Source organism: Meles meles, chromosome 18, assembly GCF_922984935.1.
Source record: "Meles meles chromosome 18, mMelMel3.1 paternal haplotype, whole genome shotgun sequence".
Lineage (NCBI taxonomy): Eukaryota > Metazoa > Chordata > Mammalia > Carnivora > Mustelidae > Meles > Meles meles.
Genome location: NC_060083.1, coordinates 32,915,697 through 32,928,442, shown reverse-complemented (window position 1 = coordinate 32,928,442; position 12,746 = coordinate 32,915,697). Strand labels below are relative to the sequence as shown.

Below are 12,746 nucleotides of genomic sequence, written 5' to 3'. Positions count from 1 at the left end.
AAGTTAAATGTGCTGCCAAGAGAAGACAACTGGTTGACTTTGTAATAGCCTTACAGGGACACCTGGCTGGCTCTGTCGGTAGAGTGTGTGACTCTAGATCTTGGGGTTGTGGTTCAAGTCCCACATTGGGTGTGAAGCCTCCTTAAAAAAAAAAAAAAAAAAAAGAACCTCACAAGAGGTCATACTGGTGATGTTTTGATGACAGTTGCTGTGGTCCTGTCAAGCCCTCACTCAGCCTTATGACAGGCTCAGTAACTCCACCACATTTGAGTTCCAGAACTGAAAGCTGACTCAAACAACAAAGCTTTACAAGGTCTACGAGACAGAGAAAACAAGACGGTCATTTGTGTAATTTACAGTGACTAAAATCTACCCATAAGGCGGTCCAGCCACGGCTTCTCTCCTTGGAGAGAATTATCAGAAGGTTGCTTGGTGGGTATGGAGTCAGGATGAGGGGCAGATTTCTAGGATTTAAATGAATAATAGTACTGGGTTCTGACCTGACCATTTCCACTTAACCAGAGAGGGCAATGTCTTGATTAGACTGGATTGAGTGCCTTCTCCCTAAGACAGGCACCACTCACTCCCCAGCTTCTCTTTTGGTCTCCTTGGTCACTTCCTACTTTTAACTGACACATTCCTTTTTTTTTAAAGAGATACATTGTTACTTTCTGTCTTGTTCCACTTACCAGATTCTTATTCTTTTCTTTTAAAAAAAATTTTTATTAAGTAATCTCTATTCCCAATGTGGGGCTCCAACTCATGACCCTGAGCTCGAGAGTTACATACTCTACAGACTAAACCAGCTAGGTGCCCGTTATTATTATTTTTTAACATCAGGATTAGAGAATCTGATAGAAGCTATCCATAACCATTTTCACAGAAAAACATCATACTTAAAAAACTATGTGAGCCAAAACAAACTGAGGGTTGCTGGGGGGAGGGGGGTTAGGAGAGGGGGAGGGGGTTATGGACATTGGGGAGGGTATGTGCTATGGTGAGTGCTGTGAAGTGTTAAACCTGGCGATTCACAGACCTGTACCCCTGGGGATAAAAATACATTATATGTTTATAAAAAAAATAAGAAATAAATAAAAAATTAAAAAAAAAAAACGATGTGAGCAATTTCAGAGGTTTCACAAACGTCCTTGAAGCTGTTTTATATATCCTATCTTAAAATCCCTGTCTTAAGCAGACTTTTACCCATATTGAGCTGATGCTTGAGCTTAAGCCTCTTCCTCAGGGCCAAGTTCTTAAGATGGGCCTCCATCCTCACCTCCCTTCTCATACCTCCACCTTCTCATCTCATACTAGGGCCACCTTGTGACCTCTGCACTGCCCTGACCTTGTGGCGGGCCACCTCCGCCTCGGCCACAGCTGCTGGGTTGATCTTTAGCTGTGACTATAGTTAATCCTGTCTTCAGCTCCCACCCTGCCCCATGAACTGTGTCTTACACTTTCCCTAGTACTCCAGTTACCCCACTTCGCCTCTTCCTTCGCTCACGTGACCACACCTAGGATAGGACTAACATATTGATATCATTTCCTCCTGTTTTTCTGCCCCTCCTCATAACCATATTCATAGTCTTGTCTCCCTCTTTCTTCTACTTCCTCCTTCTCCCCACTTTTTCCTACCAATCCTTCCAGGACATAACAGCTTGGACATCCTTTTCCCAGGTTCTCCCCCATAGACATTCCATCCCTCCACCACCACCAGGGCATTGTCTTTCTTTAAAATATTCACTTTTTAAATGATTTTCAACACATATTTGTATTTTCAACCTCTGCCACTTTGAACTTAAGATGTGCATATACAACTTAACTATTTATTTGCACTTGAAAGTCACAAAACACTATATACATAGTCGGTCCCAAATGAAACCAAGGATTCACTGTCCCCATCTTCCCTCATCTCAGTAAATTTTACCCCATTTAACATAGTGGTTCAAGCAGAGGAAGGATTGTTAATTGTTCCCTTTTCCTTACCTCAACATGAGTGAAGTCGTCTTGTTGGTACTTCTTCCAAAATATACCTTGTGTCCAAAGCCATCTCTGCATACCTACTGCCATGACTCTTAGCCCAGGCCGGCACAATTTCTCATCTGGCTCATTGTGGCAGTCTCTCTTCTGGTCTCCCTGCTTCTGTACTGGTCTTCTAATCCATTCCTTCCATAGCAGCTTCAGCTTCCTTTTAAAAACAGAAGTTATCTTGTATCTCTCTCTCTCTCTCTCTCTCTCTCTCCCTTTTTAAGTAGGCTCCACACCCATCACGGGGCTTGAACTCAGGACCCAGAGATCAAGACCTGAGCTGAGATCAAGAATCAGATGCTTAACTGACTGAGCCACCTATGCACTCTTAGTATTACTTTCTACTTAACCTTTTTTAATGGGTTCCTGTTTATTCACTAAACGCTTTTTTTACTGAGTGACCTCCATATGTCATGCCCCCAATGATATCAGCTCTTGTGAATAAATGAAGTATATAGAAAGTAGATAGTGGTAAGTGCTGTGAAGAAAAATAAAGAAGGGGTGAGGGACAGAGAATTGTGTGGGTGGGGGCGTGCACCCGCATGCATGTGTGTAATTACAATATTAAATAAGGAGAACAGGGAAAGTTTCACTGAGACTGAGTACATGACCACTGAGCAAAGGACTTGAAAGAGGGGAGTGAAGTCTGCAGAGTTCTGCAGAATATTCCAGTCGGAGGAAATAGCAAGTGCAAAGGTCCTGAGATGGAAGCATGCTTGGCTTTGGAGCTAAGCAGAGTAGAATAAAATACAAGCTTTACTATAGTTTATAAGTTGGTCTAATTCTCTTATCCTCTCCCCAGTTTGCAATCCTCTTTTTCCTGTTTGCAATCTTCTTTTTCCAGCATTGTGCTCAACCCCCACTATATATTCCATCCACGCTGACCTTCTAGTTCACTAGAAGCTATTTCTTCCTTTCGCCTGTGTTGTTGCCTCTGCTGGGAATACTTCCTAATCCTTATTCCCAGGTACTATTTGCAAGGCTGGTTCCTTTTCATCCACTAGGTTTCAGTTTAAGTTTTACCCTATGCCTTTTGGAACCATAGAACCTTGCTATTTCTTTCCTATTTCAGCTTCCTCTTTGTTTCCTTCATAACACTAATCGCAGCATGCAACTGGGATTCATATATATATATATATATATATATATGAATTTATACTTAAAACTCAATAGTAAATGGTATCTCATTGTCGTTTAAATTTGCATTTTGGTCACTTATGAGGATGAATGAAGCATTTTCCCAAGTAATGGTTAGTGGTTAGCAAGATCTTTTATTTTACCCAAATGTTTACTTCACATCCCTATTTCTTAAGACTGAGAACAGGCCCAGCCAACTGCGACTCATCCTGTTCACTTGTCTGGGGGCAATTTATTTTCCCAAGTTTCCTGGCAGAGTTAGTGACTCGTGGTGACCACCTATTCACAGGAATTTTTCCAAAATCCAAACCCATTTAGAGGAAAGTGTTTGTTTCAGTTCAACCTCACCGAATGTAAAAATGGGCAAAAAAGTTGCATTTGAGTAGTGCCAGGTACTCCCTATTCTGCAGTCATTATTGAACAATTATCAATGGCCACCTGATTATGCATTACTAAGTACTGACAGTTCCGGGGAAGCAAAGGGGAGCCCTGCCCCTCCCCGGTCAGGCCACTCCGCCTTTTCCAGGGGGCTGTCCGCGACGCGGCAGGCAGATGGTCTAACTGACGCCGGGAAACCGCCCAGAGCTGAGGCAGGAGACCCCACGCTGCGCTCGCCGGGTAGACTTTGGAGGTTCCGCGTCGTCTCCCAGGCTCCAGGCAGGCGGCTCTCTCCAACCCCGCCGAGATTATACTTCCTCTCGCGAGAGCCCGAGCGAGGCCAGGCTGCGGGCGGCGGCTGCGGGATGTTGGCGAGGCGCTCCAGACCGCGCCCTCTCTGGCGCAGCTGGGAGAAGCGCGGGCGGGAGAGGCAGGCGGCGCGCACGCGCAGGTGAGTGGGGCGGCGCGGGGCTCCAGGGCGGGGGGCGGGGCCTTGCGTCGCGCAGCGGGCACGTAGCTGCGCGTCCTCAGTATTTAATGTCTCTGTGTTCCTCAGGCCTGGGCAAGCACGTGGGGGAGCGGCCGCAGCGTAGCGGGGCTGGGCTGCTGAGCCCGGGGTGGGGGGGCGGCGGCGGGCGAGGACTCTGCATCCCGACTGTCGCCGAGGACCTGGTGAGTTGGGACCGCCAGGGCGGCTGGCGCGTGGACCACCTGCCAGGCCCCCGAGGGCGGCGCCGTCGGGCGGGGGGAGTCTAGGGTGCAGGTGCGGTGTGCGACGCGCGCTCCAGGTGTCCCGGAGGCGGGAGGCTGCGGACGCCGAGAGCGTGAAGAGGAGATCCGGCCCATCGCCTGCTGTCAAGCAGGCCCTTTCGCTGTCGTCGCCTGCGCGCCCCCTCTTCCGCCCCCGCCGGGGTTGTCTGCCCGCGGGCTCCTGCTGACAGGTCGCGTGTGCGCGGCCGGGGCCATGGTCTGCGGCCGCATGGTGCTCCCCACGCGCGTCACAGCCCTCTGGGGGTAGGGAGGCGAGGACGCGGCGCCCGGGGCACCCCTCTGCGGCTTAACTTTCCCCGAGCGTGCACTCCCTCCCGTGAGACCGACCCGAGCGCGTCCCACCCAAGGTCGCCCAACCCCACACGCGTTTACTTTTCAAAGGTCGTGTGTACCCAAGTGGGAACTGGGAGAGGCGGCGGCGGGGCGGGCTGTGGGCAGGGCCGGGCGCTCGTAAGGGCGAGGAGGTGCCCCGAGGCCCGCGGGCACCCTCTTTCTTCCTCCTGAAGGGCTAGAGTTGCAATGGTCACTTCAGGAACCTTATCCAACTTCTGGGCCCCTTAAGCTCTCGCTGGGTTGCTCCCCACCCAGGCACGGCGGTGGCAAACCCGTGCAGGTAGCCTAGCTCCTGGGAGTTCAGTGCGGCGAACCTGGGAAGAGGTTTGCGGAACGCGGAGGATGGGCTAGGGCATCGTGGTGATTGGAACCGTTTTAGGGGCAGGGACCTTTTGAACCGAGTTAGGGTCCTGAGGTCAAGGGCTTGGTGTCTCTCGAGAGGATTAGTATATGCAGCCCCTTCAAGGGTGTCGGGAGAGGTGGAGGCTGTCCTGCCCGTAGTGCCCGCTGACTTCATGCCCCGGGGCGCGTGGGTCACGTGTCACACTCCGCCTGCACAACCCTCCCCCCCCCCCCCCGGCCCGCGATGTGGAGGGACCGCGCTAGTTTCGGGGTTATGGGTCAAAATTGGCTTGGGAAGACTGTGGTCTGAACGCAGGGGCAGGCTCTCACCAGTTCCGTTGTGCCCTAGGGTACAGTCCCTCCCTATCCCCCCCACCCCCGGAGGGAGGCTTAGAGAAGGAAAGGCGCTGTTGATGGTGGGCGGTGTCGAACAGACCCGGGACTGCTGGAACCCCTGGGCCTTTCGAGATCTTCTCTCCTGCAGAGATGCCGAGGTTGGCTGGTGCCTTCCTCCCGCTCGGCCGCGGCTAACAGAAACCCGGTGCTCTTCACCCCAGGTGGGAGTGAAGGCCGCTCCAGCCCGGTAGTGGGTATGGGCAGAGCAATTAGGTTAAGCCAACTATCTTTTCCCTACTGAAGTGTAGGCTACTTTGTGTTTAAATTTATCTCTTGCAGGGGAATCTGGGCTGCTTGACACCTGGTATGGTCATATCTGTTGGTTTCCTATCCCCCTCCCCCCTCTGTCGCAAATTACTGATCAAGGAACACCTTTCACAAAAGGCTGTTAACTCTAGAAACTGGTAACCTTACTGTGTTCTTCTAATCAAGTGCTTCTCAAATTAGTTGTGTTTTTTTTTTAAACTATTCAGAAAGCAAAGCTTGGACTCTTAGTAAGCACCACCCATCCCCTTTGCTCTTAAAGGCACAGAGCACCTTTGAAATGAGTAAATAGATGATAGCAGGAGCATGATTTGACCATTTATCACATTTCTTTGTTTCTGGCATTCAAGTTCACCTGCTGATTATTTAAGATTTTCTAGGGGCTCCTGGGGGTTTAGTGGGTTAAATCCTCTGCCTTCTGCTCCTTGGTGGTTTCAGGGTCCTGGGATCGAGCCCCGAATCGGACTTTCTGCTCAGCGAGGAGCCTGCTTCCTCTCCTCTCTGCCTGCCTTTCTGCCTACTTGTGATCTCTGCCTGGCAAATAAGTAAATAAAATCTTTAAAAAAAAAAAAAAAAGATTTTTCTGAGGGGCGCCTGGCTGACTCAGTGGGTAGAGCATGCGAGTCTTGATTTGGGGGTTGTGAGTTCAAGTTCCACATTGTGTAGAGATTACTAAGAAATAAATAAATAAACGTTCTGAGCACTGGGAGCAAGTGAAATTATGTTTTGGGGGGGCTTTTGTGTTGAACTTTAACCTCTTTCACCTCTTAACTAGTTTTGTGGGTTCTGGGAAGTAATTCTGGGGTGTATTCTCAGAGGAAATATGGCTCTAGTATCCGAAAGGGCCTTTTGATCCTGCAGATATGCAAATCACTGAAGCCTAGGTGCCTACCTGGATTAAACTGGCTCCTTTGTCATGCACATTGCTAGGCGATGGCCCCAAATTTGCAGATAATAGATCCCAACTAAGCCCTTGAGTGACATGGCTCTGGGTTGCCAGAGCCTTTTGTATGAATATCCTTTCTCCCAGCCGTTTCTAGGAAGTACAGCAATGCTTGGCCCCTGTAGGGTGAGCACAGAGGGGTCTGCTGTCAAAGGGACCTGCTCAGATGCCAGGTGGATGTGCCTCCGGTGTAAGGTTGCTGAACATCAATATTTTAAAGCAGCTTGTTTTGCTGTAGCTGGTAATCTAAATTATTTGTGGGTGTTGGACCCAGGCCTGGCCATAGTCCTCGTTTGTGGGTGAAGACTAGTTTTAGCCTTTACAGTGTTCCCTCTCATCCTAAAGACAGATTGAGATTATGTTTTAGACTGGGCATTGTGCCTGGTTCATGATGGCTGTGCAAGCATTGCTTTTTTTCTCCTCCTAAAGAATCTCTGAGATTAACGTTAGTTTCTCTTGAGTCACTTGAGTGATTTCGATTTTATTAAAGATACCCCTCCCCACTAGCCTCTGACCTGGATACTTGGTTGGAAGGAAAGCAAATTGGTTTCCCCACACTGTGCTCCCAGCCTCCTGGCTCTAGCCTGAAGCAACATGATTTGGTTGAATGCACCTTTCAGGGTTTTGAGGAGTGGGCACCCCATGTGCCTGGCCAGCTGGTGCCTTCCTGTCCATTCTCCCCAGGCCACTCCTTCCTAATCTTCTCTGTGAGTGTAGAAGGAGAGGACCTCTCTGTAGCTTGGTCTGCTGTGCTGTTGTAAGGAAGTCAACAATTTTGTGTATGAGTTAGCCACCTTCTGTTTGCCATTCTGTTTTCCTCTGCTCTGGGGAGGCAGGGGTCCTCTGGGCCTCTTCTCCCACTGAAATCCTCTCCTGTGGTTTGAGCGGCTAATCTGTGTGGGATGTATTTAAATCCTAACCTTGGCTTTCTAAGGCAAGTTCTTTTTTTCCCACAGACCTTTCTGGTGTAATGCCTCATGCAGGTTTCACCTTTATGATCGTTTAACATGAAATACCCATTGTTTGTGGCACTCCACAGGGCAGCTCTGCTGGCTCCAATACCTGATTTTATACTTGGGCTGTGGAAAACAGGATCAGTGGCAGTGTCTTGAATGGGACAGAGTGTGGCTGAAGAGGTGGCTGGTGGGGATGTGGAAACTATAAATTAGAGGATGCCTTTTCCTTGACAGTTACTGTCTTGTGCTGGGAGAGTTACAGGCAAACACCTCCTTGATCCTTTAATCCTCACACCTCTGAGTACAGTTGAGGAGAGTGATGCTGGAGGTCAATTGGGATTGTTTCAATGGCTGATATAAATACAGATTGAGGGCCAGAGATCCTGACAAGTATGGTTTTGTGCTTCAACTAGGTCCTCTGGAGGGCTTTTGTGAGAAGAACCAAGGAATAGTCAAATCCGTGGGCTTTTCTCCTAATCTTTCTGTTGCTTTCTAAGCAGATTGTTGGAGTGAAGGAGTGTATGTTATCATGCAGCATTTTGAAGACTGGCTTTCAGTAATAAGTAGCTTTCAAGGTGTCCTTTTCCTTAACTTTCTTTTCCTCCTGCTAAGTGGTCTTCTTTCTCTCCAAATCCTGGCCATTTGAATATTTCTACAGCTCAGTTTGGTAGTTTACAGCAGTTGGTAGTAAACACTCTGTCCCCATCTGGTAAGACTGGCAGCCTGCCTTCACTCAGCCCCCAGTTACTGAGGTCCATAGCATTCAGGAACAAAGCAGAGCCCCAGGTGAGTTGTGGAAGTCAAAATGCAAAGGCTGAGGACTTAGGAATGAGGCTTGTTTCAACCCTGGGTTTAGCTGGCAAGAGCCCTGGTTTGGGGATGAGGACAGGGTACAGCTTTCAGGGCTGAAACCTGGCAGTGGTTCTAGACCCTTCTGGGGTCTCCGTTTCTTCAGCTGGTAAAAGGAGGATTGATCAACATCAATCAAGAGTGTTCAGATTCTGCTCCTTAGAGTGCCTCTAGGCTACTGTAGGGTGGATTTACCTGCAGGGGTGTGTATGGGCAAGGATGTGTTTGGGCTAGGAAGCATGGCTTTGTGGTAAGTCAAAGACCAAAAAAAAAAAAAAGCCACAGTCCACTGTTTAAAGTGGATCTCAAGTTCTCTTAGCTTTTAGATGCTACAGTGCTAAATTTTTAAAAGTTTTTAATTTATGTAAGTAAGCACTATACCTAACATGGGGCTTGAGCTCCTGACCCCAAGATCAAGAGTTGCATACTCCTCTGACTGAGCCAGCCAGGCACTTCTTATTTTTTATTATTATTATTATTATTTATTATATCTCTATTCTTATCTCCTAAACCTATCCTTAGGGGAGAGGGTCTAGAGCTGCCTTGTTCTGTAGGGTAGCAACCAGTGATGCGTGTCTGGTTCAATTTAAACTTTTAAGCATTAGGGGCACCTGCGTGGCTCAGTTGTTAAGCATCTGCCTTTGGCTTGGGTTGTGGTCCCAGCATCCTGGAATCCAGCCCCAAGTTGGTCTCCTTGCTCAGGAGGCGTCTGCTTCTCCCTCTCCTCCCTCTGGTGCGCCCCCCTGCTTTTGTTCTCTCTCTGTCAAATAAATAAAATCTTAAAAAAAAAACTTTTAAGCATTAAATACAATTTAAAAACCCATTCCTTGATGACATTAGTCTCATTTCAAGTGCTCAGTATGTTCATGTGGCCAGTATTGGACAGGGAAGTCCTTAGAACATTTTCACCATCATGGAAGGTTCTAGTTGGACAGTGCTGGTCTTAGCTTTGGGCCAATTGTAAAAGCTTAATTGTCTCACCTTGTAAAGCATCACATGTTTGGGCTTAGTCCTCTATAGAGTCCATGAATCGACAGTTTTGGTGACAAATTATTTATCAGGTCTATGTATGGTGTGTTCAACAAGTTTTGGTTTGCCAGTTTGGAGGGTAGTGATCAATTAAGAAATGGTTCTAGAGAAGAACATAGTAAGGAGGCGGGGGATGGGAGTGCAAAACAGGAGAGGCAGATGCTAATCCCTCAGAAAGCTGTTTTGGTTTGAAAACTCATTTATTATCTTAAAGGCCCTTGCTGGTTGTCTGAGGCCTGTGCTCACTGTGGATTTGCTGCTTGGCCCTTCACTCACCCACCTGGTGACTTCCTGTAGGATCCCACTGTGGGACCAAGGCTGGACCAGATTTGCAGGCACCTTACAAACAAATGTCCTTTTCATTATGCCTCTCCAGTCCATCTGGGTGTTAGGAGGCCTGTTTTTATGAAGGTGTTGGGGGAAGTTGGGCCACAGTGGGGGTCCTGAAGTGTTGGTGTGGGCTACCTCTGAGGAGTGAGCTTTATTTCCAGATACCCTCTCATCCAGTCCTGGGCATGCCTAGTTTGAACCCTGCTAGACTGGCATATAATGTGAGAGCTCTCTTGTCTCAGACCCAGCCAGCATAGGATACAGAATCTACTGTACACCTGGCATCTTAGGGTTTTTTTTTGTTTGTTTGTTTTTTTCAAACTACAGTGACCCTTGAATGACGTGGGGGTTAGGGGCACCAGCTGCACCACCCCATCCCATCCCATGCAGTAAAAAAATATCACTTTTGACTCCCCAGAAACTGAACTAGAAACTCCCCAGAAACTAATAGCCTAATAGGCCAACGGAAGCTTTATGGGAACATAGCAGTGAATGAACACATATTTTGTATGTTATGTGTATTTTGTACTGTATTGTTACAAAAAAGTAAGCTAGAGAAGAGAAAATGTTATTAAGAAAATCATAAGTAAGAGAAAACATTTATGGTAACGCACTACATCCCAATCTGCATACAAGCAGACCCATGCAATTCAAACCCTTGTTCATGCATCAGCTATGTTCCCTTTTTATTTTATCTCAATCCTATGAGGTAAAGTATTTCTCCAGTGCATGTGAGGGAGCTGAGGCCCTGAGGAAACTAAGCCGACCCTGGGACACAGCGCTGCTTTGCACTTAAATGAGGGTTCTCTTTCTAGTTGTACGCTTAGAGACGGTTTCTTACTGCCCTGTTACCTTTCCATCCTCATCTGGAAAATGAAACTGGGTTCCTAAGATTGAAATGATATATCCCACAAACAGTCAAGCTCTTCAGTGTTTTGAGTCATCAGCCTCATTAACAGCCCTGCGGAGGTATTTGTAACCCATTTTGAAGGATATTTTCATTTTATGGGAAACTGAAGTTCAGGATCTTACTCTAATGCTCTTGTCTTTCTGAAGTCGGGTTTTAGCTCCAAGTTATGCAACTGTCCAGTGCCTTTGAGTGGCACAAATAATGAGTGTGACTAAGACAGACTTGTAGGCTAGGCAGCTGTGCCTTAGGGCCTGGAAACGACTCTGCAGACTCTGGTGTAGTTCAGTCACCTGGCTGAAAAGACAACCTCAAGTAGGTCATAATAATGCGGCCTGTGGGACCTCACATGGAGGTCATGAGACCCAGCCCTGAGCCCTCCACAGGCTGTCACCTGGAGTAGCCTGGTCTGTCTCTGCCAGAGGAGACACAGATCTGTTCAAGCCCAGTCCTCAGCATGCTGCACTGCCACCCCCGTGCCGTCTCTTGTAGCCTTGGCTGGGAACGATGGATCTGAAGGCCAGTTCAGTCTTCCGTAGACCTCCTTCCTGTCCCTCCACAGAGAAAGGAGCAGGAGTGACTTCCTGAGCTGCCTTGGAAGGAGGCCTGCACCCTGATATGCCTTGAGCTCTGATGAGAAAAGGCTGTGCTGAGAATAACCTCCTTGCTTTGTCCTTTGACTTTGGTGAGGCCCACCCAGCCAAGCTTGTGCCGTGTGCTATTTTTAGCATGTGGCATCCTTTAGGAAGGCCAAGTACATGTGGTTTCAGCATACAAGCAGGTCCTGGTGTGGACGCTGCTGCTGTCTCCCAGTCAGTGTGGGGGGCGGGGTGGTGAGGAGAATAAAGTCACCCTAAAAACTCTCGTGGGGTGTGTGTGTGGGGTGGTAGCTGCCTAAGAGTTCCCTGGGGCTGCCTTTTCTGTTCTGGATCTGCGGCAGAGGCAGCCCAGGAGTCAGGGAACTCCCTGGTTTTAGGACCTCTTATTGCCCTAGTGGCCAGTTTCTCTGAAAATGACATTATCCCACTTTCATGGGAAGTCACCTGACTCAAGAGCGGTCCTCCACACAGACACTAAAAACTCTGTCAAACTGTGGTTCTGTTGGCAGCCTGATTACTGGCGTCTTAGGGCTTAAAAACCAAAACAAAACGAGAGGCAGTAAGAGCCATGTCCCTTTCTGGGAATTCTCCCTGGGGGGACTACAGAAGCTGAAGAGATATGAAGGAGTTTGATGAATTCTGCTCCTCACCACCATCCTGCCTTCTCCCCCTTTTTTCTGTTCCTCCCATCCTCTAACTTGGAGCTGCCAACTCCAGCCCATCTATCTTTTTCTGATTAAGAAACCTTCGAGCCGTATAAGGCCCTCTGTTGTCTATGGTTTATGTTGGCTGGAGACCGAGGTTGTTTTTGCAAAGTCTGATTCAAAGAAGTAGCAAGGGGTGCGTGTGTGTGTGTGTGTGTGTGTGTGTGTGCGCGTGTGTGCGTGTGTGCACATGCATGCCTCCATTCCCATCTGCTCCCTGGGGCTGGACTGCCTTCTTGGAACAGATTCATCTGGTGGGGTTGAGGGGCGTGCTAGGGTGAGGAGGGCCTAGCATTGGCTCCAAGGCCAATGAGTGGTGGGACCCCAGGGCTTCCTGGCAAATGCATTTGCTGAGAACTCCCAAGTAGAAAGTGAGCCCCTATTGGATCTACCAGCCAGAAATTTCTATTTCTGAAATAAATTCCAGAATTTGCTTCTGTTTATTAATTAAGAAACAGGGGCACCTGGCTGGCTCAGCTGGAAGAGCATGCAACTTGATCTCAGGGTTGTGAGTTCGAACCCTGTGTTGGGTGTAGAGAGTATTTATTTATAAAGATTTTATTTATTTATTTGACAGACAAGAGATCACAAGTAGGCAGAGGCAGGCAGATAGAGAGGGGGATGCAGGCTCCCTGCTGAGTAGAGAGCCGGATGCGGGGCTCGATCCCAGGACCCCGAGATCACAACCCAAGCTGAAAGCAGAGGCTTAACCCACTGAGCCACTCAGGCGCCCGTGTAGAGATTATTTAAATAAAACTTCAAAATAAAAATCAAGGGATG

General features: G+C 48.3%; 1 protein-coding gene across 1 annotated transcript in view; it reads left to right on the top strand.

Moving 5' to 3' along the window:
• Positions 1-4,066: 4,066 nt before the first annotated feature.
• The window catches only part of AKAP1 (A-kinase anchoring protein 1), a 33,587-nt gene continuing 24,907 nt past the window's right edge, over positions 4,067-12,746 (top strand). The window contains exon 1 of the mRNA XM_045984927.1: positions 4,067-4,215. The gene's annotated coding sequence lies outside the window, so the exon portion shown is untranslated. The remainder of the gene's footprint in view (positions 4,216-12,746) is intronic.